This window comes from Pituophis catenifer, unplaced genomic scaffold (genome assembly GCF_029215685.1).
Source record: "Pituophis catenifer annectens isolate HBS135680 unplaced genomic scaffold, rPitCat1.0.hap2 SCAF_1, whole genome shotgun sequence".
NCBI classification, from domain to species: Eukaryota; Metazoa; Chordata; class Lepidosauria; order Squamata; family Colubridae; genus Pituophis; species Pituophis catenifer.
Window position 1 is genome coordinate 122,092,860 of NW_027256881.1, and position 27,285 is coordinate 122,120,144.

General features: G+C 38.5%; 1 protein-coding gene and 1 pseudogene across 1 annotated transcript in view; both read left to right on the forward strand.

Annotated features, from left to right (window-relative positions):
* The window catches only part of EYS (eyes shut homolog), an 871,663-nt gene that overhangs the window by 714,903 nt on the left and 129,475 nt on the right, over nt 1-27,285 (forward strand). The window lies entirely within an intron of this gene.
* Nucleotides 26,700-27,155, forward strand: LOC139324917 (NOP protein chaperone 1 pseudogene; annotated as a pseudogene).

Below are 27,285 nucleotides of genomic sequence, written 5' to 3' on the forward strand. Positions count from 1 at the left end.
CTGACACTTACTTAGATCTTCATCAACACGGCTTCTTTTATTTGTTGCATAGAACAAATTCAGGAAACCTATGAGCCGGAATGTTATCCACTTAGAGTATACAGCCAATTGCTACATAAATAATTTAAAAGGGAAAAAAATATTTGCAAATATCAGAACAATTGTTGGCATACTTGCCACAAATAGGCACTCTCGAGGTCTTTAGTTAAGGAAGAAGGAGTTTTCAGACAAATTCTTCATGCAAGGAATAAAAGACTTAACCAATTGAAAGACATTTCTGTTTACTTGTTTGTTTGTTTATCAACTTTTTTTACTGCCCATCTCACTGTGAGGTGATTATTTTTCAGTTAGTATTTGTTAACTAAACTAAACCAATCAAAGCTACCTATGTGATTTAGGTCAGTAGTTGACTACTTTTTTAACGAAATAATGAACATTTATTGAATGTACAAATATAATCAAAAACATAAGGAAAAAATAGAAAAAACCAAGTTGTAAATAAAGTTGAGCTTACAAGCACTGTAAAATTGATCTTCAAATATTGAACATGACACTGATATAAATCTACATATCAAAATATATCAATTTGACAAATTGAATTACTTTTAAAATAGACCAATAGTAGAATGAGATTACTGTATTTACTAGATTCGACTAGATAATTATAATTTATAAATTATAAATGGAGAAAAAACAATCAATTCTGTCTGACTGAAAAATGTAATCTAGAAAATCAGAAAAAACATAAGGAAAATTTAAATGTTACAGTATTATGATAGAAGAAACATAAATCATGAATGTAGTTCAGCCCTGTTTGCAAGATTATAATCCATAAATAGTTTGAGTTGAATTCTATGTCTCTGCATGTGTCAACTACTGTTCAGTGATCACTAGAGTCTTATACAGTATTTTCATATTTTTTCTTCTCTACCAAAGTGCTTCAGGTACAATGAAGATGGAAAGAAAAGTGTTCAGGAACTATAAATTCTTAGGAAAATCATAAAACAGAGTTGCCCTATCTGGGAGGTGGGTGGCATGTAAATTTAATAAATAAAAATGATAAAAAAGCAGAATACCAAAGGTCATCACATCTGAAGTATTTGCTTTTCACATACATGAAATTAATGCTGAAAATGTTTTCTTGGTTCCTGAGAACCAAATAATAATACAACAATAATTTCCTAATAATACAATAATTTACTTTCAGTGTCTAACATACAGTGCATTGTCTAAGTGACCATTAAAGAATTGTGGACTGCAGCAGCTCAGTATTTTACCCTTCCTTCCTTCCTTCCTTCCTTCCTTCCTTCCTTCCTTCCTTCCTTCCTTCCTTCCTTCCTTCCTTCCTTCTTGGTTTGCCATTATATCTGGATTGGCAAATTTGCTTAAGCAAGCCTTACACTGTAAACTGATTAAGGGCATACAACATTTAAGTTCCCATCTTCAAATGTTTGTAATGCTCATGCAGATATAGCATAACTGTGGTACCACCTTGATACCGATGAGAGCCAGAAGCTCAAAAAATCAGTATGAATAAATTTAATTAGAAAAGGAAACTAGTCACTGATGACAATACGGTTTTTTAAAATTTGCATTTAGAAGGAAAGATTTTGTTATCCATATGAGGGCAAGAATTTAGCAAAAATTTCTGACCTGGGACATTGAAGCAATGGAGTCAAAAGAAAATGCATATTATTATTATAGTTCATTGCACAACCAGCCAGATGTTTAGACCAAATTTGGCATTTTAATCCACCTATCAAGTCCTTCCCAAAAACATGAAATCAGCAGATGTTCTTGTTTGATGATATTAATAGTATTATTACTATTATTATTATTATTATTATTATTATTACTAGTATTACTGTATTATAGTTTGTCACAGTCAGCCAGATGTTCAAACCGGAAGTGGCATTTTTGTCCGCCTACTGAGTCCTTCCCAAGGACCTAGGGTAAGCAGATGTAGACATTTGATAGTGTTACAGATAGTTCGTTGCATTGTCAAACAAATGTTTAGACTGGATTTGGCATTTCTGTCCACCTATCAAGTTCCATTATTATCAGGGGTGAAATCCAGTGGGTTTTGACAGGTTCTGGAGAACCGGTAGCGGAAATTTTGAGTAGTTCGGAAAACTGGCAAATGCCACCTCTGGCTGGCCCCAGAGTGGAATGGGAATGGAGATTTTGCAATGTCCTTCCCCCAGGAGTGGGGAAGGAATGGAGATTTGGCAGTATCCTTCCCCTGGAATGGGGTGGGCATGGAGATTTTGCATTATCCTTCCCCTGCCACACCCACCAAGCCACGCCCACATAATCGGTACGGAAAAAAATTAGATTTCATCCCTATTATCATTTAAAAAACCACATTTGAATGCATGGAAGATTCATTTTTTTCCTCCTCCTCCCCCCACTTTAAAAATCTCTTTACACAGCTGAATATTGAAGATCTGCTCCACTTGCAATGTTGCCATGCTTGGGAGATGGAAAAGGAGGACCAAGTGCTGTGGTAATCAAAGAGTGTTTAGGTTGGCTGAGCACATTTCAACAAATGCTGCCTTAAGTGAAAACACATTACTACAGTCAAAAATTGACAGTTTGGGATTGAAGTAATCCAATTATTTGAGAGGGCAGAGGGAGAACAGGATAGTTATATTAGCTGGAGAAGATTCTTTCCTCCTCCAGGTAAGTATGCTAATTTTTTTAAAAAACTGGTTTGTTAATAGAGCCAGTGACCTACTCACTTTCCAACTCTGGAGCAATTTATAATTTAAAACATATCCAGTTCTGCAACCTTTACAGAAATAACGATACCAGAATTTTTCACCCTCATATAAATATTGAGAATCTCCAGAGAAAGAGAGATTTCTTTACTTTGCACTGATTGTGCAATGAACCATTTCACACTAAGATGAAAGACTGTTCAATATATTGTCATTTCCTATCCCCCCCATGTTAATCCTAATTTGATGATAATAAATTCATCTGCAGAAATGTTAATACACGTTTGCAAACTGAATGGTAGCACAGTCACTATCTTTGTTTCTGAGATTGGGTCATTTGTTTTTTTTTTTTCTATGGGAAATGTCACATTGTAAAATATGAATAGAATTTTTGGAGCATCTGTATATCAACCCTAACCAAATGATGCCCCAGAGTTAGCTTTCCTCCATAGCAGGGGTGTCAAATTTAAGGCCCACAGGTTGGATCCGGTCCATGGAGTGCTTAGATCTGGCCCATGGGGCTGCCATGGAAACAGCAAAGGACTGGCCTGCAGTGCCTCTGCCAGCAAAAATGGAGCTCCGTTTTCGCTGGCAGAAGGTTGCAGGAGGCCGTCCCAGATGAAAATGGAGATCGGGAACCCGTTTTCCCTGGCAGAGCATTCAGGCCACTACAGGCGCCCCCAACATGAGTGATGTCAAACTGGCTATGCCCACCCCAGCCACACCCCCAGCCCCCCCCCCCCAGGTCAAACACAACCCTGATGGGGCCCTCAATGAAATCAAGTTTGACACCCCTACTCTTTAGTGCACAATGGCTGGTGGGCAGTACATATCTCTTCTCAAGTAACCTTGTCTCTGTTTGCCAGGATAAGTTTTCTTTTCCCATATAGAGCAATTAAAAAAATAAAATAAAAAGATTACAGCTTAGCTACTGGCTTGCAGTGATTCTCACTGGATTTATTTTGAGTCAAAATAAATCAAAAAGGCAGAGAAACAAAAATATATCCCCTTTTTCTGAAGGAAAGCAACTTGTTGAAGATCAACTAGGTCGGAGTTCCAAATAAAGCAGGGTTAGACCCAAAAGAGAATGAGAAAAAATAAAGGCAAAACTGAAATAGAACTTTTACTCTATGCTGATAATATATTATGTTTTATTGATAACTATGCACCTTATATAACAAAATGTACTGATATTGTAGAACGGTTTGGTAAATTAACAGAATAATAACATATAACATAAAGATATATACTGTATTTTATTTTTCCCTTAAATAAGTTTGGAGATACTTGAAATCTGAAGAGATAACTACTTTTGAAATAACTGTATCCCAAATTGTCCCAAAGGTGCTTTTTTCACAAGGCAACTGGACTTTCTTGTTTTTCTTTTGAAGACATTTCACTTCTCATTCAAGAAGCTTCTTCAGCTCTGACAGGATAGTGGGGAATTGAAGGATTTATATTCCTTGCAGACAACTGGTAATTAGCATCCTTTTAGAGCAGTGGTTCTCAACCTTCCTAATGCCGCGACCCTTTAATACAGTTCCTCATGTTGTGGTGACCCCCAACCAGGGGTGGGTTCTAAATTTCTTTTACTACTGGTTCTGTGGGCATGGCTTATTTTGTGGGCATGGCTTGGAGGTCATGTGACCGAGTGGGCGTGGCTAGCTGGTCATGTGACCGGGTGGCCATTGCTATGTGTATAGGGACTACTCAGAGGGCTGAAAAAAAGTCATTTCTGACAGGTCCTCGCACTTTTGACTGGTCCTCACACTTATGACCATCCTCACATTTATGCCTGTGCAGCATTCTTAACAACCATGTCACTCATTTCACAACTGCTTCTCTTCAACATGGTATAAGATAGGGCAAAAAACGTAAAATGTGAGGACAGTCGTAAATTCGAGGACTGGTCAAAAGTGCGAGGACCAGTCAAAAATAACTTTTTCAGCCCTCTGAGTAGTCCCTGTGCACAAAAGGACTACCCAGAGGGCTGAAAAATGTGATTTCTGACAGGTCCTCGCACTTTTGACCGGTCTTCGCACTTATGACTGGTCATCATTTATGCCCATTGTAGCATTCTTAACAACCATGTCACTCATTTCACAACTGCTTCTCTTCACCATGGTGACAAGATAGGGCAAAAACGTAAAATGTGAGGACAGTCGTAAGTTCGAGGACTGGTCAAAAGTGCGAGGACCAGTCAAAAATAACTTTTTCAACCCTCTGAGTAGTCCATATGCATAAAAGGATACAGCAATAGAGAGGGATGAAGGAAGGGAAGGGAAATTAGAATAGGAGTGAAGGTAAGAGAGGGAGGAAGAGAGGAGGAGAAGGAGAAAGAGGAAGTAGGGAGAAGAAGAAGAGGGGGGGAAGAGAAAGTAAGTAAGAAAGAAAAGACAAAGGTGGTAGGTTTGAGGAGAAAGATTGCTGTACAATAAAAAAGATGAAAGGGAAGAAAGCCAACCCCAAACAAATATAAAGATATTAAGATAAAGAATGAATTGTTAAACTTTAAAGAATAAAAGAGAACAAATAGGAATAAATAGCAATAATTAGAAACACACATACAAACATACAACATATTTTCTTTGAACAGAGTATTTGGCCGGTTCACAAATTTAAACAGTTGTAGGAGGTTAGCAGCCACCCCTTTCCTAGAAGAATGAAATATTTTGGGAAATATTAAAAAGGCAGAATATTATATTTCCCTGGATGAGAAATGGAGAAGCATATTTTACAGACAAAGCAGCTCCCACCTTCCTGCCCCCCACCCTTTGTTAATGGGCCAGAGGCAGAAAGTCAATCCTTTGTCAAAGGACATTTGCAACACAATAGCAACAGAAACTAACACAATGGGCCCCATCAAGCCATGTGATCCTGTCCACTATTAAAACATCTTTCCAAACAGTCTCCATGTTTCCAGTGTCTTTTTCCCCACTTGGAGCAGAACCCAGAAGGATATTTCTTCCAACACAGTATTTAGTCATTTCAATTAAATTTACAATTTCTATATTTCCTTTTTACCATATTTATTCCTCAACTATTTTTTAAAAATACCAATATTACCCTTCATCCTCATCTCTAATCTTAATCAAATTCAATTTTTCCCTTCTATTCTATATTATACCCCTTTGCATTGTCATCTATTTTTATATCCATCCTCACATTGGTTAATTATGTAATACAGTTGTTTAATACAAATTCAACATTTTAATATAAATCAATTAGTTATATAACTATCTTTTTTGTATATTTATCAATATGAACATGAATATTCCAATTATTTCCATGCAATCCAATTTCTTACAAATCAATTAATTATATTTACCAATAATAATAAACCAAATAATTTCCCCCATATATTCCTCCAAACCACAACTTAACCATTTCTGCTTTCAGCACAATATACAATTAATAGTATCTCAATTATTACAATTCCCTAGTTAAATAGAGCTTTTTTTCTTTTGTGTTTTAAAATCTTGAACCTCCTCTTGCCCTAAATTTCCCATTGTTTGCAGTTTTGTACCTACCTTTTTTGGTGAGGAAAAAGAAAAAGAAACCTCTCTGCCTCATTTTGTCACGTTGCAGCTAAGACCCTGCTTTCGCTTTCTCTTTTCAGTATAGCTAGGGGGAAAAAAACTTGCTCCAGGAATTTACCTCTTTGCAGCTAGCTCTTTGAAGCCCCGCGGCAAGAATTTAAAGTTTTTTTCCCTCTAGCCATCAGCTGGGACTCCGGAGCAGCAATAGATTGGGAGTGGGCGGGGTAAGCGAACGGCGACCGGGCGATCCAGCAGAGGCAGAGGGTGAGTGAAGGCGGGGGGGGGCGAGAGAGGGCTTTGGCGACCCCTGGGAAATGGCCGTTCGACCCCCAAAGGGGTCGCGACCCCCAGGTTGAGAACCGCTGTTTTAGAGGGTCGTTGAAGCACTTGGAGATTTATCTCTGTTGAAGAAGCTTCTTGGATGAGAAGCGAAATGTCTTCAAAAGAAAAAACAAGAAAGTCCAGTTGCCTCCTGAAAAAAATCACCTTTGGGACAACCATGACCTAGATGACTGAGAATCTCTATAGATTTTTAGCTATAGAATTTGGGATGAACACTCTTTGAATGATGTGGGAGTAGGAATGGATTTCCAGAGGAAAAATTGCAGACTACAGGAACCAGGAGCACTATTGAAGTGACTCTGAGGATACAGATAAACCTCCAAGTGCTTCAAGACCCTCTAAAAGGATGCTAATTACCAGCTGTCTGCAAGGAATATAAATCCTTCCATTCCCCATTACCCTGTCAGAGCTGAAGAAGCTTCTTGGATGAGAAGTGAAATGAAGAAAAAACAAAAAAGTTCAGTTGCCTCCTGAAAAAAGCACTTTTGGGACAACCAGGACCTGGATGACTGAGAATCTCTACAGGCTTGTATCCCAAATTATTTTTAGAACTAGAAAATATTGGAAGCTTAAAGGTGATGAGTGGAAAAATTCCAAAAGCTAAAAATACCGTAGTTAGAAAGTGCTTGTACACATGCAACTTACACGTACTTGAGATATCAGACTTCAGTATAAATCTTCAGGTTCTGGAGAAGTTGCTGGAATAGAAATACATTTTCCTCAGAACTGTACTGATTATGTTTTCTGAGTTTGAGAGGAAGATCATTCTTCCCATCTCTGTAGGTTTTCTGAAAGAATAATAAGAATGTTTTGGTGACCTCTCCGTTCACAGTGCTCTTGTGAACAAATGTTTTTGGCTAGGTATTATATCAACCCTGACATCAAGCATGAACTGCCATTATGTGGAAGCAGCACGTGCTGTGCTGTAAAAAGTCTGAAATATGATACCAGAATCACAAAATGGTTTTCCTTACACTATAAGCCTTCCTGGCTTCTAGCAGTAGGATGACAGACCATCGCTGCTGTCATATGCAGAACTGAGATATCCTGCTAGAATGCAGGAAGGTCTTTTGGACTGTAATGCCTGCACACAAACAGGAGCTTCAACACAGAGAACAAGAGGCAAAGAAAGTGAACAACAATCTAAGCCAATGATGGCCTTTTTGGGCTCAGTATGTCAAAAAATTCAGAAAATGCCTAATTTGACACCACATCTCTCTGTGTGTGAGAGAGAGAGGGGGGAGGGGAGAGGGAGGAAGGGAGGGGGGAAAAGAGAGAGAGAGAAGGACACACACACTGAACAAAAGAGAGAACATTCCTTTATTTTTAAACAATACAGTCCAATCATGTATGTGATCCTATGGCTCTGCCTGTGTTCCTTCTGTTGATGGGCCTCTGCAGCCTACCCAAGGCAGCTCCAGATCACTCAAGACCTTTATTCTTGAAGTGGCTTTTGAGAATGCTCTTCCTTTACTTCCCCATTCTTGTGCAATTCTACTCTTCCCCATTCATGTGCAATTATCAGAGAATCCAGAGCAGGGGTGCTATTCAGCAGGTTCTGACAGGTTCTGGAGAACCGGTAGCAGAAATTTTGAGTAGTTTGGAGAACCGGCAAATACCACCTCTGGCTGGCCCCAGAGTGGGATGGGAATGGAGATTTTGCAATATCCTTCCCCAGAAGTGGGGAGGGAATGGGGATTTTGAAGTATCCTTCCCCTGGAGTGGGGTGGAAATGGAGATTTTGCAGTATCCTTCCCCTGCCATGCCCCCCAAGCTACGCCCACAGAACTGGTAGTAAAAAAATTGAATTTCACCACTGGTCCAGAGGCCGTACAAGAGCACGCCCCATTCTTGTGCAGCCTCTGCAAATATGCAGAGTTCTTGTCTTGTGTTGGTGAATGCTGGCGGGTCACCTGTGTCATGTGAGTCCAGTTTGCCCTCATTGACCTAGGCTAAACTAGAATGTATTGTTCAGTTTGTAGTTCAGAGTGATGATATTGCAGTGCTACCCAAGCACGCTGTGTGAATCAAACCAATATGTGAAGTCAGCACATGGCTTGTTTATTTGGGTGTAGCATTCTCTTAACTCAACTTTAAGATTAGCCTACTGTATGAACTCGGTGAATGTTCAGTATTAAATCTGTCCTCTTGAGAAATGAAATATAACTAGTATAAACCATTCTTATGAACAATTGCATGTGCAATGCATAGCCTACTGCTGAGCTGAAAATCCTGGAGATGGGGTCAGTTTGTCAAAAGCCAAATAACTTATGACAAGAAATTTGATGTGATGGTCATCTTTCTTAGAATAGCATATTAAGGGCTGCTCAGCTCCTAGCTTGTCCTAGGCTGAACTGCATCAGGTGAGAAATTATTATAATTTGCCTCAAGAAGCCCACGTCTGCATTCTTGCATATTAGAAATAAGCAAGCTATCTGCTCCCAGAGTGCCTTCTATGTATGTTTAGTCAAACATTTAGAAGGGCTTTTTGCCAAGTTAGCTTGTCCAGCATTGCATCTCCAAGCTTTTCCTTTATCTAAGTTATATGACCACTATTCTTATCTCCCCCCCCCCAAAAAAAAACAGTCTGAGTAGATAAGCATTCTCTCTGAGCTCTGGATATATGATCTGAGCTGAGGTCTGTTTAGCTGTGGTTTATGCAGGGGTAAGCAATACTGCTGCACTCTAATTCCCACCATCCATCACCACTGCTAATGCTTCCTAGGAGTTCTGTTCAGGAAGATCTGGAGTGTCACAGGTTGTCACATGCCATCAACTGAGCAAGCCACAATGGCTGCATTTGCAGAACACACTAGAACATTGTTCTAAAATGCTGGATGTGAGTTGGATGACCCATGTCTAGATTTAAAGCAGGAAAGTGAGTCTACATAGCGGATAAAAGAAGTCACATTTTATTTCATTTTCTTCCTCCTTATTATGTTTTGGATAATGTCCCATGGGGCTTAACATGTTTCATTTGAGCAAGATTTACTTAGCAACTGCAAGCACAAAAATAGTCCAGAGGAGGTAGAGACCTGGAGCTTGCCCTGAAACAACTCTTATGTTACATTTGTTCTGGTTTGTCTTTCCTGTTTGGATTCTGGGATCCATAAATCTCTCATCAAATCTAAATTCCTTAAGGTTTTCTTTTTTTCCTGCTATGATCAGGCTCGATGCATCCACTGCAGGGGTAGTATTGACTTACCTTTGCTACCGGTTCACAAATGTGAGCACTCGCGTGTAACACCTCTGCAAATGCGCAGGACCTTTTGCACGTGCGCAGAGCATCAAAAACAGGACGTGATGAGGTCCAGGCAAATGGGCGGAACCACCCGCAGCCGCCGCTACTGGTTTGCCCGAACCGGATAGAACCGGCTGAATACCATCACTGATCCACTACTAAGTCTTAGCTCAAATTTATGCACATATCACACTAAATTTTGAAAGAACCGAATATCAGCTGTAGAAGTGTGCTACCAGAAAGTTCAAAGTAGAGCTGCAAATAGAAAACAAGCATTGCACAGCGGTGAGAATCAAGGACAAAGAGTTCTGATCATAGAAATCATTGCCCAAAGTACCTTGTGCAATTTAGTCCAGCTGTCCAGAGATGTGTCATCCATGTGTACTGTGGGACTGGCACTTTTGATAACTGGGTCAGCTCATTCTTTCATAACATTGTACTTTATTGTCAACCGGTGAGTTTGATTTGACAAAGGGAAGTGGGTAGGTGAAAGGGATGATGGAAAAGAAGATTGATATGAAAATATCTACACTGTTTGATCTAGCTGAGGAAGCAATCATGTATTACAGCTTTTCTTTTCTGAGTGGTGAGGTGGTGAAGCTTAGCTTCCAAAGTGCATTGTGGGATCCCCTATGCAAAACACTGCACACTCTCTGAGGAAAAAAATGAAAATACAGGCTCACAATAGAAGAAGATGAAGGAGGATGTGTGAGAGATTTGCCTGCTGTTCATGAGTGCTCTATGCCTTTAATAAGGAGTGTCTGTGTAAATAAAGCTCAGTTGCTACAGCAGTGATACTTAGGTTTTGCTCAAGAATAATCACTCGACACAGAAGATATTCAATATAAAATGGGACAAGGATCAGACAGCAGAATTAGCTATTATCCCCATACACACAGACACCAAAATAAGTAACTGATTTTTTTTCATTGTGCTTCTTTGAGATAAGCCTCCATTCTTGTTTTCTAACCACTGCTTCTTCAAAAAAAAAAAAAGGCACACTAAAAAAGACATCATCATTGTCTATAGCTTTGTGTGGAAAATGAAACATGGTATGTACTTTCATTAATACATTTTTTTGCACAACGGTCTTTTTATTAATGCATTCAGCCCACAGAGCAATGGTGGCTTGCTACCGGTTCGCCCCGGTTTGGGTGAATCAGTAGTTGCGGTGGCAGGAGGCTCTGCCCACCCACCCAGATATCATCAAATACAATTTGCGCATGCGCAGAAGCTTTTGCACATGTGCAGTTGGGGCACACGCGCGAGCAAAGCAAGCAAACCGGTAACAGAGGTAAGTGAAACCCACCCCTGCCACAGACAATTTAATGTTTATGTCCATTAGTCAAATAATGGAGAGAAATCATATAAACTCATCTGGTTCTGAGTGCAGATAGGATATGAGTCAATTTCTAAGCCAGTTGTCTCCTTAATACCACCTATCAACTGGTGTGTTCTTTATATTCCTTTTTAATATGAGACTTCATCTAGCAATCTAGATTTGAACAAGTTAGGGAAGACCTAACTAAACCATGAGAACAATTAAATAGTAAAATGACTTGCCTCCAGAAAACTAGAGGTTTTTAAGAAGAGATTAGACAACCATTTGTCTGAAATGGTATAGGGTCTCCTGCTTGAGTGGGGGGTCAGACAGGAAAACCTCCGAGGTCCCTTCCAACTCTTATATTTTGTTATTCTGTTAAATGCTCAAGAAATCCAACTACTTTTGATTCGATTGACCAATTAGAGTAACTCTGAAGAAATCCAACAATTTTCGATGGGCAATCTTAATTGAAGAAAATCTATGAGGCTATGCAATATAATGCTTATCTTATTTTGTTTAGTTGGGTTTCAAAAGCAAGCCCTACATGCAGAAGAAATACTCAAGCACATCTGCCCTCTTTCTTGTTTCCTCTCTATCTCGTGGGCTGCCTGGCTCCCTATTTTGTGTATGAGGGCTGGTTTCCATCTGTTTCTTGCTCATATGTTCAGTGCTGAGATTTCCTATTATCCGTAAGAAGGTTCACAACCTTCCAAAACTAGCAGTCAAATTCAAACAAACAAGCAAAAGGAAATAAACTCACAGATTCACATATATGGATACTGTTTCCCCAAAACCTTAATATTTAAGAATATGGATAAGATATTAATCTTATCCATATTCACATAAAATGTGGGGGAAAAAATTCATCCCGGGTTTAGTGTCATCGAAAGTTAGCACATCAGGGAAAAAAAGGATTATTAGCTAAATCAGATTTAAATGGGGAGGATTTTAAACAGGCACATGTTCTTGGAACAGATGTTTTTCCTCAACATCTGAATGCATTCTAAGGCTCATTAGATTCACAAATAAATCATTGGGCAAAAATGGGTGGTAGGAAAATGACTGTATTACTGAGCTGGAACAGTATAATTAAACAAGAGTTTATCCCAATGTCGTGGAATTTAAGATGATGTATGCTGATTCTGGCATGACAGGGATAATATCATTTGGTCTCTAGAGTAGAGAAACTATGAAAAGGATGATATACCATGCATATATGGTGGATATCTAGCAAGCATTCTATAAAGAACACAAGGTCTTTTTAAGCTCTCTATTGATAAGATCAAAATTTGATAGTGTGGAGTTCAGAATATAGATTTTCCTACAGAAAATGGTAATATAATTGCATACATTGGGTGCTGAGTCTGAAAATACTTTTCTGTTTATAATTTTAACTCTGAAAATCTCAGCAGGCATAAAAGTCTTATTCTGAAGCCATAGAAGCTGCTGCTGCTGAGCATTTATTAGCAGATTGGGACTGGAACATTATAATCAATTTCTGACCAAGGATATGAAATGGCTTAACTATATCTTGCTGCTTAACTACATATTTCCTCTGGAGGAAAAGTCCCAGAAGATTCAGGAAGCTGTTACTCTGTGGCGTAGTTTACTTCAGCAGAAGCAGATGTTTCCAGCTCATAATTATTTTGGAAATGCAAATCAGTTTTTGAGTGACTAGCTCCTCTTCCGCTGGGAGTAATGGTATTATTGATGGTGTAATAAACACTAGATTAATATACATAATCTTGAAATCCCATGTGCCTTTTCTGCTCATAGTCTGACTCAAGCTTTGCAAGGAATAAGGAGAATTATTTCATGCATTGTAGCAGTTTTGTTGATTGTTAAGCCATTCAAAGGTTCTTCAGGAAAAGTTACACTCTTCAATCGGTCTGTACTCAAAGACATGACAACTCCTACCTGCTCAAACAAGCTATTTCTCAAGATCTGTTGTGACAAAAATAAATCACTGTCAGAAATGAGAGAAATGGAAAGCAAATTTTGTTGTTATGATACTATTGATCTTGACCTTCCTAAGTGTTCCATGAGCTGCCAATAATGTACCATTTGTGAGCACTTCAGGGATTTGGCATATTAGTTTCCACAGGCCAAATTAAAAATGCTTTCTTGTCCTTTTCTATTCTGTCCCTCTTGCACTGCTGTGCTATCTTCTTTAATATATTTTCATTTATCCTATTGATGAATTGCGCATGGTTGTTGAAAAGTTCTGCTAGGCTTGACTGAGAATGGCTTTTCTGGAGATAAACACATGTTTAAAATGTTCACGACACCTTAGCCTGGGCTGATTACCACGGGCATTGTGTGGTCTTTACATCACAATATTTTTTTAATTATTATTATTCAATTCAAAGTAAAGTGACTTCCTCTGACTCCAAATTGACTATCTTCTAGGTATACACTGTGTCATAATCTTACTTTCTTTGTAAACCATTTTCTATCTACTTTCAACAAATGTATACTTATCATCTCTCCTAGCTGCTCTTAAAAGTGAAAAAAGATTTAGAACAGAACAAAACAGAACAGAACAGAACAGAACAGAACAACAGAGTTGGAAGGGATCTTGGAGGTCTTCTAATCCAACCCCCTGCTTAGGCAAGAAACCGGACACCATTTCAGACAAATGGTTATCCAATCTCTTCTTAAAAACTTCCAGTGTTGGAGCATTCACAACTTCTGGGGGCAAGTTGTTCCACATTTAAGATCTAGCTTGTAAACTAATGTTTTCTTTTAAACACAAGGGCCAATTTGGACAACTCGACAGTTTTATGATATATTGTAATGGGTATAAGTGAATCTTGAATTTACTTTCTTCTGTTCCTCAGTGCAAAGAAGATAATTGGGAAAATTCACCTTGTATACACAATAGAAGAATGGATGGGAAAAGAGATGGGGTTAGCAGGGATGGCAAAATTAACTGCTTTAATAATAAAAAAATGTATTTGGTATTGTTTCTACCCAGAAACTGTTTCTAGACTTTGTGCTCGAGACAGAAAAAAAATATGAAATTCTGTCTTTGAGTTTTGCTGATTAGATTAGTTTATTCTTAGAGAAATGACGAGTATTTACTAAGCATATAAAGTTGAGGCTATAATTTTACTTTATATTTTACTGGGCTGAAAAAAGTTGGAAGCCGATTCTTTTTTTTTTTTTTTTGCCCTTTGTCATACAGTTCTTTCCTTTCCCTTTCCAATTTCCCTACTATCTTTGTTTTCATTTATCTTTTACATTAAGATCATTTAAAAAGATTAAAAAAAAGAAAAGCTCACCTTGCAAACTGATTACTGTTAGTAATTCTGACTTTGTGGGGAAAAAAGTTAAACATTAAATTATGAAGCTGGTTTCCTCAACAAGCTATAATTAGAATAATCATTGTTTCGGTTTCAGATTATTCATAATTTAGGGTTTGGATATAAAACTAAGATAGGGTTTATCAAAAATGGAAGCTTCAAATGGGTGTGATCAGTGGTGGGATTCAAAAAAATTTACTACCAGGTCTGTGGGTGTGGCTTGTTGGGCTTGGCATGGATTGGTGGCGTGGCTTGGTGGGCGTGGCAGGGGAAGGATACTGTAAAATCTCCATTCCCTCCCCACTCCAGGGGAAGGTTACTGCAAAATCCACATTTCCTCCCAATCAGCTGGGACTTGGGAGGCAGAAAATAGATGGGGGCGGGGCCAGTCAGAGGTGGTATTTACTGGTTTTCCGAACTACTCAAAATTTCCACTACCAGTTCTTCAGAACTGGTCAGAACCTGCTGAATACCACCTCTGGGTGTGATTGAGGTATGGGGTAGATGATATCAAAAGTGCAGGTGAAATGGGTGACTGAAACCCTACTTTTTATGTTTGTTTCCTATTCGTAGTGCATATAGCAATAATAGCAATAGCAATAGCAATAGCACTTAGATTTATATACCGCTTCATAGTGCTTTTACAGCCCTCTCTAAGCGGTTTACAGAGTCAGCCTATTGCCCCCAACAATCTGGGTCCTCATTTTACCCACTTCGGAAGTATGGAAGACCAAGTCAACCTTGAGCCGTTGAGATTTGAACTGCTGAACTGCAGCTAGCAGTCAGCTGAAGTAGCCTGCAGTGCTGCATTCTAACCACTGCGCCACTCAGCTCTGTACACATTCCATTTTCTTTGGCGCAACTTCCACCCCACCCTCTTTGGATAGTGCCATTTTCGGAACACTAAAGTGTCTTCTCTCCTTGGCTAAATTCGAAAAGAGTATGTTGTACAAAAAATCAGTTTAAAGGGATACACGTTTCTTATTATTCTTAGTCAATATAATAGGATGGGAAACTGTATTGTGCTTGATGCTTTTCTTTTCTTTGTGTCAAATTATGCCTAAATCCTATTTTAGCGGGGAAGGCACATGCTTCTGGAGTCTCAGAATGCACTGGACAAATAATTCATTGTTTTATAGGAACTCTTATAAGGATGGATGGAAAGGAACATAATCGTTATTGCAGGAAATTGACCTGTATTGAATATAACATTCCTATGCAATCTGACACTTTCTAGGCCTTTTCTACTGCGTTCCAAATAGAAGGTAGATTCGTAATTTGGTATTCTACTATCATGCGATTGATTCCACCTCTGTTCTCACTAGTTATAAAGAGACTTTAAGTGAACAAACTCCTTCTTACCTGGATTTTTATGTCACTGTCTTCTTTCAGGGAAAAACATTAAGCAGGGTTTGTCGGTTTTCTGTGTAATTGGCCCATTCCTTTGGTTCCTTCATCACTAGTTGGGAGTCGTTTACTCACAAGTGAAGGGGTAACAAAACCCTCACTTTTGCTTTAGAAGATTTATATTGTAAGGACCTCTGCACACACCAACAAGCAAAGATCTAGCTTAGTTTGTTCAGGCTTCTGAAATAATTTAACCACACTAATGCCTTTCTTTAGACCCAACAGCTGCTTGTTATGAGCTTTATACAATAATAAAATCTGTCATGGCCATTTCTGGTGTCAAGGGGGTGAAACTGTTCAAGATGACCCTTAGGTCTCCTTCAAGTCTATTATTTCAATGTTTCTGCCACTTGCCAAAACAAATGAAACCTTCCTAATTGATTCACATGTTTCATTCATCTCCAACCGTGTACTTAATGTTTATTTTTTAATTGGGTTCCTGATATGAAACTCCCACCATGACTAATAAGTTAATATATTTATAAGTGACATAATTAGTCTTTAGTACATTCTGTACTCCCTTGATAAAATCATGCATATGCAGTTTTCTGCTGTTTTGAAATCAGAGTTCCTTTTATCAATTTCTTCAAAATCCATGTCCATTTGTATGGCTCGCTAATACAATAATAATAATACAGTAACACAGTAATAATGTGCTTGTCCACTTTGTTATGCGTACAGCTAAATTGTCCAGATTTGTTTTCAGTGACAAGTCTTCATATAAAATCTAGTGTATTTTGCTGTATTTCACTGTGCCCTCAAAACCTTGTTGTTCCGCCAGGCTGGGCTATCAATGTAAAGATTTTAATTGGTTTTAAATGGGATTTTAAATTTGGGGTTTTATAAATTGGGCCTATTATTTAATAATTTTAATTATTTTTAAATTTTGTCTGTCTTTGTGCTTTTAATCAGGCTGTACACCGCCCTGAGTCCTTCGGGAGAAGGGCGGTATAGAAATAAAATAAAATAAAATAAAATAAAATAAAATAAAATAAAATAAAATAAAATAAAATAATAAAATAAATAAAATAAAATAAAATAAAATAAAATAATAAAATATAATAAAATAAAATAAAATAAAATAAAATAAAATAAAATAAAATAAAATAAATAATAAAATAAAATAAAATAAAATAAAATAAAATAAAATAAAATAAAATAAAATAATAAAATAAAATAAAATAAAATAAAATAAAATAAAATAATAAAATAAAATAAAATAAAATAAAATAAAATAAAATAAAATAATAAAATAAAATAAAATAAAAAAATAGTGAGAAGGAGAGCACTTCTGAGTGCAAGATGATTTAGTCCTATTAACAAACCAAGCCTACTCTCTGGTATAATGGGAACTGCCTTGGTTTTCTAACCAACCTGGTATCAAGGGTTTTGTTTTTTTTTTTAATCTTAAACTTGGTTGTCTGGCAGCACAAAAAGAAACATGCTAAGCTTCTGCTGCCTGTTTTCCTGGATCAGCTTTCCCACCAACTGCTATTTGGATAGCCCAATGTCCAATAGGCTTCCAAAAAAGGCATTGAAGTGCAGGTGGCAAATCAGTGTCCTAAACAAGGAATCTACTGCTGCAGTGGAATAAAACAGAGTGGAATAACAGTAGTCCGACACTATTATTTATGCCTGTGACATTCCACTGCCTTATAGAAAGGTATTTTCCAGTGGTGGGATCCTACCGGTTTAACAACCAGATCGGTGATCGCGCGCTTCAATTGTGTGCGCAATTGAACGAAAAATCACTTTCCGCGTTAGTGCTAGGGAATTAAAATAGCTGAGGCATGGCAATCCACTCTGCCATGCTAATCATCTGTGAAGAAATAGGTAACTAAAGCGCAGGGGCAGGCGGGCGGGCCCAGCTGATCGTCAAGAGCAAACCGGTTCGCTCCCAGCTGATCGTCGGAGCTACCGGTTCGCCCAAACCGGTCCGAACTGGTAGAATCCCACCCCTGGTATTTTCCCTACCCTATAGCAGTATAGTAAAATGCATCTTCCGATATTTACATTTTTTTTTTTACTAGCTTGGTTTAAACAAAGAACTTCAATAAGTGTGCCCTCTATTGAAATTTTGACAATGTTTTAAAGCTATTAAGAATTTGACATTTAAGATAATGCCAATTAAAGGTTTTCTGTGCAGTAGAGATAACAATGCATTGGATTTTTCCTTAATGGCATGAATCAGATCGTTCTCTATTGAGCACAGTGCTGATGACATTGTTTTTATTGGAAAATGTGTTCCATCACTAGTGCACTCAACCATAAGATATCATAAGAGGGGAAATTATGACCTCCCATTTTTCATTCAGAACACTGACAGATCCTACCTACCTCTTTTCCTTCAGTTTCAGAGTAGTAAGCATGCAAATCAAGCTGATAATATATCATCGGGAAAAGAACTTTCAACAAAGAAAAAAAATATTTTTATTTATGTTAGATGCTGATAAATCTGATAAGGTAAAGTTTTGGATCCATGGTGTTAAGCAAAGGGCTGATTTGAAATAGTCTGCCATTACTATGTATCTATGAAGTGTTTTAGTATATTTTATTCTGAAATAATATTTTAAATGACCATGTTTGAGAGAATGATAACAAAAGACATTATTAAAGAGAAAATGTACGATAGGCAAAGAACTACCAAGCTACATCCTGCTACCACTGACCTATTAAAATTCAGTTTATCTAGTTTTATGAGAACTTCAATCAAATACTGAGATTAAAGAATTTATTTGTTCTGGAAGTCATGATGGCAAAAGGAACTTAAAGCTCAAGAACAAATATTATACTTTGGGTTTCAATTATGTTTTCAAAATGGAAAACTTGGAGACTGAGTTCTATTTGTTCTGAAAGGGTCTTCTTTTAAAGAATATATAGTCTAGTTTTGCAGAAGGCTATTATAATGTCATCTTGCCTGATTCCAGTTTGCTTGTGATTTTCATGGATGCATGAAGTATCTAATGTTTGACTTTGTAATATGAAGTAGAGACTTGCATAGATTATTAGATTTGGACTATTCTATGCTATCTGGCATACTATGCATTTACTCTCTGTGGGGTTTTTTTCCCTTAATTGTCCTTGATTATTATGTCTCCCCTCCCTCTCCAACATGTATGCCACATGTCATCACTGCCCACTTCCCCCACTTTTCCTTTGTTGCTTTGTACATATATTTAAGACACTTGCGTTGTTAGATTCCATTCTTACTATTCCTTTTTCCTTATTCCACCTATAAAATGCATTTCGAGCAAGAATTCTGAATTCTTTTCTTGCCATTTTCTGAGAGATCTTTTATGCTACTGTCACAAGACAAGACATACAAAGCATGAAAAGTTAATGAAGTAGGGGTGTCTTGGAGTGTCCAAAAGAACTGGTAACTTGAGAGATTTTTGATATCCACAAAGAGGGAACTGGTTTACACGTATTTTCCTTCAAATCTCTGCATTAATTACTTGTCTTGCTCTTCCAGAATGTTTTCTAAAATTCTCCCATTTCTCTGAGTACTAAGTTACATCAGTGGATCTTCACTTAAATTAATTTGGATTCGATTGAATAGTCTGACAAAGAGTGTGTATAGTACATTTATATAGCCAAGATCTGTGCGCTACATGAACCAAGTAAGTTCTCTTTATAGATGAGACTGTATTTTGCAATCAATAGCTAAGCAAGTCACCGTAGAATACCAGAAATTAGTTTGTGATTTGGATCATTGATTTTTACAGTCAGTATTTGTGGCAGTTCTAAAACAAAGGTTGGGTTAAGGCTGAAATCCTATGACTAATAAGATGGGAATCAATCTCATTGAATACAACTGGGCATATTTCCAAGTCAACCAGCACAGAACCATCTTGCTAGAGCACAGCAGTTTAGAGTTTTAAAAATATGTCTTTACATAGCCTATATTTAGTTTTAGAAATGCATTACCTCAAGATGTGACAATGGTATCTTTGACTATTTTATGAACAACATTTTGTCAATGACAATTAGCTTCAATAACTAAAAAGAACATGCCACAGAATACCAGTTCTTTTAGAAGAGTGGTCAGCCATGGAAAAGGACTAATACTTTCACAACTTGCTTGTGAGTTCCCCATAACTGTCTGACCATGATTTAAAGCATAATACTAGATAATGTGGGTTTTTGATCAAATATAGTTCAAATCAGTGGTGGGATTCAAATAATTTAATAACTGGTTCACCCAAGGTCAAATTGGCTGTCGTGGAAGGCGTGGCTCATCCCCGTCCTCCAGCTCCACCGTACATGCAGGACGAGCCTCCTGCAATGGCCAACTTGACCCTGGGTGAACCGCTTGTTAAATTAACCCCCTCCCTGCTATAAAAGTGTATCCTGGGCACTATCCTGCAATGGAGAAATGGGAAATGGAGCAGCTGGCATGAGGGAAGGAGGAGGAGCAGGGAGAAGAAAGTGGGAAAACGGCTTCCTTCCCTCGCACTGGCCACTCCATTGGCCATTCCATTGCATTGCAGTGCTGCACTGCGGAGCTTGCCCTACCCACCACTGCTCAGATACCCTCGCTTCCCCCAAGTATTTCTTTGCCTACCTGATTTCTAGCTCCATCGCGTTTCTCCATCATGTTTCTCTCGGTGTCCTGCCTGCAGCGCCCATACCGACTGCCCCTTCCTGGCCAGCACTGGAATGCCATCGTGTTTAAATGCCAGTAGATGTCGGCCTTTCCTCCAGTGGGCCTGGGCAATAGCTGGAAAGAGATGGGCCCATTTCAGCTCCTGGCTCCCACATGCCCTTGTTTTCCCCAAGCATTTGTTTGCCTACCTGATTGCATTTCTCTGTCATGTTTCTCACCACCATGTGCAGGGAAACAAGTTTTTATGACCCAAAAAAAAGTTTAATCAATCAACTCCAACTTCATGAGATCTTTTTTTTTTGGCAAGAAGTTGGAATTGATTGATTGAATTTTTTTTTTTTAGTCCCACAAACTTTTGTTTCCCTGCACATGATTGTGAGAAACACGATAGAGAAATGTGACAGAGCTGGAAATCAGGTAAGCAAAGAAATGCTTGTGGGAAGCGATGGCATCTGGGTGCCAGGCACTGAAATGGGCCTCTCTCTCTCTACAGCAGCTGCCCAGACCCACTGGAGGGAAGGCTGGCATCTACCAGCATTTAAATGCAGCGATATTCCAGCTCTGGCCAAGAAGGGGCAGCTGGCATGGGCATTGCAGGCAAGACACCTACTCACTTCAGCACTCTCCCCGACCCTCTGGCATTCTGCTGGTACTTTGACTCTGGGCTGCCACCTTATATGCAGGCCTGTGGGCCAGACTGAGGCACCACAGGCCAGAGGGATTGAAATGGATGCTATTCAACAGGTTTTCCAAACTCCACAAAAATTTAGCTACTGATTCTATTGAACCAATGCGAACCAACTGAATTTCACCACTGGTTCAAATCACATATTAATATTTTCTATTAATCAGTCTAGGCTATATTTCAGTTCTTGGGAAGGGGGATAAACATTGATATGCAGATAACCCTTTGTTCTATGTATTCTTTCCACCCAAATCAAGGTAGATAATGTGTGGAATTATCTGGAACTGTAATGGAAAGAATGAGAATCAGTACCGTGTTTCCCTGAAAATAAGACCCTGTCTTATATTTTTTTGAACCCTGAAATAAGCACTTGGCCTTATTGCCATGTGCTCAAAAGCCCGATTGGGCTTATTATCAGGGGATGTCTTATTTTGGGGGAAACAGGGTAAACTGAAGCTGACGTTGATAAGATCAAGTACAGTTGATAGAAACAGTAACCAGTGATCAGTTTGAGTTTTAGCATGCCTCCTGGAATTGTAAGTACTGAATTATAAACTATGACTTCCATCAGTGGAAGTTTTCAAATAAAGATTGGACAACCATTTGTCTGGGATAGTCAGAATTCCTGGCCTGGACAATGAGCCGGATTAGCAACTCATCAAAATACTTTCCAAACCTATGATTTTGTCATTCTGTGCATCTATGAATTACAACTATGACTTGTTGTAAATGAGCCTGCATTCTATCTAAAGAAGAGGTATATAGCTTTATGACTGTCCCAAGTCATCTGTCAATAGAAGTGTGAGCAATTTAATAACAAGTGGCACTTACACCCAGTTGGACTGGTATACTGAGTTTCTTTTTCTTCAAAAGAGATAAACAAGAGATGCAGGCTCAAGTGAAACTAATACCCAGGTCAGGAAGCCACAGTGCAGGTAGATGGGGAAACAGACTAGGTCCAGAAGGGCAATGGGGTAAGGCAAAGCTACATACTACCCCCTTATGCAGCCTATATGTAGACTATATATTAAGGGAAGTTGATTTAGAAGAAGAAGGACACGGTTGAAAAGCAGGAGGAAGAAATATCAATAACCTGAATTATGCTGATGATATTAGCTGAAAATGCAAATGATCTGCATGCTCCAGTAATGAAAGTCAGACAGCAGAGTAAATAACAGGACTAAGATTAAATATAAATGCCAAACTAATCAAAGAGGTATAGCAACCAGCATTAGAATTAACAATTAAGATCATGAAGTAATGGATAGCTTCTGTTTTTTAGGTTTAACTACCAACAGTAAAGGAACAGGCAGGCAAGAAATATGCCAGAGGCTAGCATCTAGCATAGTACAGCATCTATGAAGGCCTTGGAAAACACATTCAGATCTGAACCTACCAAGATCAGAATCATGCAGGCAGTGATTTTCCCTGTGATATTCTATGGAAGCAAAAGTTGGACTTTAAAGAAGAGTATTGACTTATTTAAATTTTGGTGTTGGAGAAGAGTCCTGACAAACAACTGGAACATAGAACAAAGCAATTCAGAATTCTCATTTGAGGCACAGATGACTATGCTCAAATGATCATACTCAGATACATTCTTATCTGAGAATTTAGCTTTCTGGAGATGTCTGTAATGTGGAAGAGGTAGGAGGTTACAGCCACAGTTGGTGCACATATGGGAGACATAAAGGATGAGATTGTGTACAGATCTTCCTGGAGAAAAATCTATGTAATCACTAACAGTTTATCAATTTTATGAAACATAATTAACCAACCAACCAATCAGTCAATCAATCAAAAGTCTGAAATAATATCCAAACATTTCTTCCAAAAGAAAAAGAAAAAAAAATCACATCCTGTTTAGTGACAGGAAATATCCTATCAGTTAGCACTGACAAGCAGTCCTTCTTATACAAAATTCTGTTTATATCTTGCAACATTGAGCAATCTTTTTTATTATATGGTTCAGGGGGCTAGAATTCTTAACATGATATAGCAAATGTTGAAAGTAAAAATGTTTTCTTCGACAACAGGATTTTAGTTTTCAAATCCTAATATAATAGTTTGTGTTTCCTTTCCTTACAAATACACTGGGTTGGTTTTTTTTAATGAAAAAAGCAATGCAGCTCATTTGCAAGCACATCTGGGCTGCAAATCTACATCCAGAGGTTAAATAGCAGTCAAAAGCTATCTGGTCAATGTATTTTCCAGCAAACATATGGTGATCCGAGCTATATGTGATCACTTGGTGATTAAGAGAACCCCAAATTCAGGTTGAGCTTCATTCAAGAAAACTCATTGGTTGTCTTTGGGTCAGTCACTCTCTTCAACACAACTGATAACTCTGATTTTCTGTAATGGAGATAAAAGAAAAGGGGAGTTCAGGAAGTCATCCTGAGGAAAGTCAAAATGTAAAATATAATACCAGTGGGATATCCTTCTAAAAGTATTGGGTAGTATTTGGACATCAACTCAATTGAAATATAAATAATATCAAATCCATTGCAGTTAACATTAAATGTTGACAACATGTTTGCTTTCATGTCATGCATTTCATACTTGTCCCTCTTGTGACAATCTTTGAAAGTCTGGGGCCTATATTCAAAGCTGTGAGGGCTAGCAATGCCTCTGAGGCCTTAGGATGTTACATAATGTAAGGCTGACACTCCTTAATTCAGGATTTCCCAACCTGTGAAATTTCTAGCTGGCTGGATTTCAACTCCCAGAATTCTCAGGGAATGGTCACCACATCCAAAGAAGTCATCGCAGTTGGGAAACACTGCCTTAATGGACTCTAATCCATTTAGCTGTTGTAAATATCATATTCTTTCTCTTTGGTGTGTGGGGGGGGGTTGTTTTAGTATTTTTGTCTAGATGTAGTCAGCAGTTTGTTTTTTTAAATGTATCCCCAAAAGCCAACTGCACCACAACCAACTGCGAGGTGAAATGTTGGCCTTTGGAGTTTAATAGCCTGTCACCCTAAATAAATCAGGCATAATGTTGTTTTGACCTTCCCTGTTCACCATATTGTATCTGGATAGCCCTTCCTCAAGACTGAATATACTCTTTCATTGTTTCCTGAAGCTTTAAAAAAATCTATTATCTTTTAAGCATAGACTGAAGAAATTGATTCTACCCCTTTCCGGTTTTATTTTTGCACATAACAAATTTGATATAGCTCTACCCGCTGTGTTTAAGGTCAATAAAAATGTAGATTATGAATTTTGATGCAGTGCTGACTTCAAATATTTTTGAAGGTTTCTCATTAGTGTTCCGTAAAGCACTCCAGTATGCCTGAATCAGAGTACACTTTTACATTCTCAAATATACTGAAGTCTAAGAAAGGGAAAAGAGCAAGCCAATCTATTTTTACTTTTCAAAAAATAGAACGTGTATTTTATGAGCTAACATATAGTCTTGATAAGGAGCAAATTTTCTAGTGGTTATATAAATACGCTATTTATCAGCTGCCCTGTAATTTGGATGTGTGTATCTGAATGTGCTATTTTATGAGATTATTACTTATCAAATAATTTAAGGTTTTTTTATTGGTGCTTGGCTAAGCAACATTTGTCGATTAAGTTGGGGGAAAAGAAAGGGTGTTTTAAAATGAAGTCTCAGTGAGCTCATCCTCACATTTCTGCTAACCTTGGCACAAAAACTAATGAACATTTTTTTATGATGTGTCCTCCTGTTGTTGCTTCGCTGTCATCCCAAGACTACCACATTATGGCCATTTCATCCCATGGTGGGCTCCCTTCCTTCCTTCTGATTGCAGATCACCTCATAAATATTTTGTTTTGGGACACAGGAGAGAACAGACACCTGGCCTCCACAGAGGCACCTGCCTAAGTAACAACTGACTGACACTTTCTGAAGATCTTCCCTAGTCTTAGATCCTACTTAGTCTTCTCACCTATGCAATTTTTTTTTTAATTTGATTTATATGCTGCCCTTCTCCAGAGACTCAGGGCAGCTTACAATGCATTAAGCAATAGCCTTCATACTTTAGTATATTTATACAAAGTCAGCTTATCGCCGCCACAAACTGGGTCCTCAATTTACCTACCTTAGAAAGGATGGAAGGCTGAGTCAACCTTGAGCCTGGCGAGATTCGATCTTACTTTAATTGCAGACAGCTGGTGTTAAATTACAGAGCTCTGTCTGTTGAGCTATCCAGGCTCCCTATTGAATATTCTTTTGAGAAACTGCTAGACCTGAGTTCTACAGAAGGCCATTTGAAACCAGGAGAGAAAGAGGCTGATGCAGCCAGTTCCCATACTTTGCCTCTTGTTTAATTTACCACACAAGTGGATTAGGGGTGGTATTCACTTACCTTTGCTACCAGTTCGCAAATGGGAGTGTGCACCTCCACACATGCACAGGACCTTCTGTGCATGCGCAGAGCGTAAAAAACGGGCCATGATGACGTCCGAGGGGGTGGGCGGAGCCTCCCGCAGCCGCCGCTACCAATTCGCCCAAACCGGATAACCGGCTGAATAGCACCACTGAAGTGGAGGCTTCAGCAAGGTGGTGTGTCACTCGAAGTTTGCATGGAGATATACCATGCAAATGGGCTAAAATTCATTTGAGGAAGAGATCTACATTTCACCTAATTTCTGTTGACAAGTTCAACTACTCATTAAAATTGAGTACAGATAGTCCTTGACTTACGACCACAATTGAGCCCCAAATTTATGTTGCTTAGTGAGACATTTGTTAAGTGAGTTTTTCCCCATTTTATGACCTTTCTTGCCACAACTGTTTATTTTATTTTTATTTATTTTATTTTAAATTTATATACCGCCCTTCTCCCTGAGGACTCAGGGCGGTGTACAGCCAGAATTAAAAAACATAAAATACAAATATTAAAAAACAATTAAAATATATATAAATTTGGCCCAAAATTAAAAATACAAACCAATTAAAACATTTAAAATTTCTTCTTAAGCCAGCCCGGCTTGCTGGAAAAAGTGGGTTTTAAGGGCACGGCGGAAGGCACTAAGGTCTTGGATTCTCCTTATCTCTGGGGGCAACTGATTCCAGAGGGTAGGTGCCCCCACAGAGAAGGCCCTCCCCCTGGGGGTCACCAGCCTACATTGATTGGCTGATGGCACCCTGAGGAGGCCCTCTCTGTGGGAGCGCACGGGACGATGGGAGGTCGTCGGTAGCAGCAGGCGGTCTCGAAGATAGCTAGGCCCGATGCCATGGAGCGCTTTAAAGGTGATAACCAGCACCTTGAAGCGCACCCGGAAGACCACTGGGAGCCAGTGCAGCTCGTGCTAACTGTTAAGTGAATCATTGCAATTGTTAAATTAGTAACACAGTTGTTAAGCATATCTGGCTTTGCTTTGCTTGTCATAAAATCACAAAAGAGGATCCCATGATCCATGGACACTGCAACCATCATAAATATGAATCCGATGCCAAGCATCCAAGTTTTGATCACGTGACCACAAGGATGCTGCAACTGTCTTAAGTCTGAAAAATGGTCATAAGTCACTTTTTCAGATATCGGTCGGGCTGAATGGCGCAGAGTGGTGGCAGTGTGGGTCCCGAGATATCTCGGGTGCTTCTTTCCGTGAGAGGCAGAGGAGTTATCAGCGAAACACTTTTGCTCAGTCCAAAACATGCTAAAAAGAAAGACACAACCTTACAGACAACCAGGCTGCCCAGATGCAATATTTTGGATAAGGTGCAGAATTTTCTACCCCAGATGGCTAGTGCAAATAATCAGCTGAGAAGAGAAATGAACAGCAAACCTAGCCAAGAGTTTAACATTGAACATGTAGATTCTTTGATGGAAAAAATAATTGAAATGAATGTGGCCTTAGTAGAACTGAATGACTGTGATACAACAGAATCAGGAGATGATTCGGAATGTGAGGAGAGCTCTACCTATGAAGAAGTTACCGAAGAAAATATTAAGTTTCCTTTGTCAAAAAGAGAAGGACGAATAGAAATGTTGGACGGTAAAAACTGAGTATGTGAATTGGCCTTATTTTCCCGCCATTTCAATAACTACATGTAATCCTCATTTTTTCAAGGCCTCTGGGAAAGTTGTGCTGTGTACTACTAATAAGCTTGTGTACTTGATATATGGAGAGGTGTAA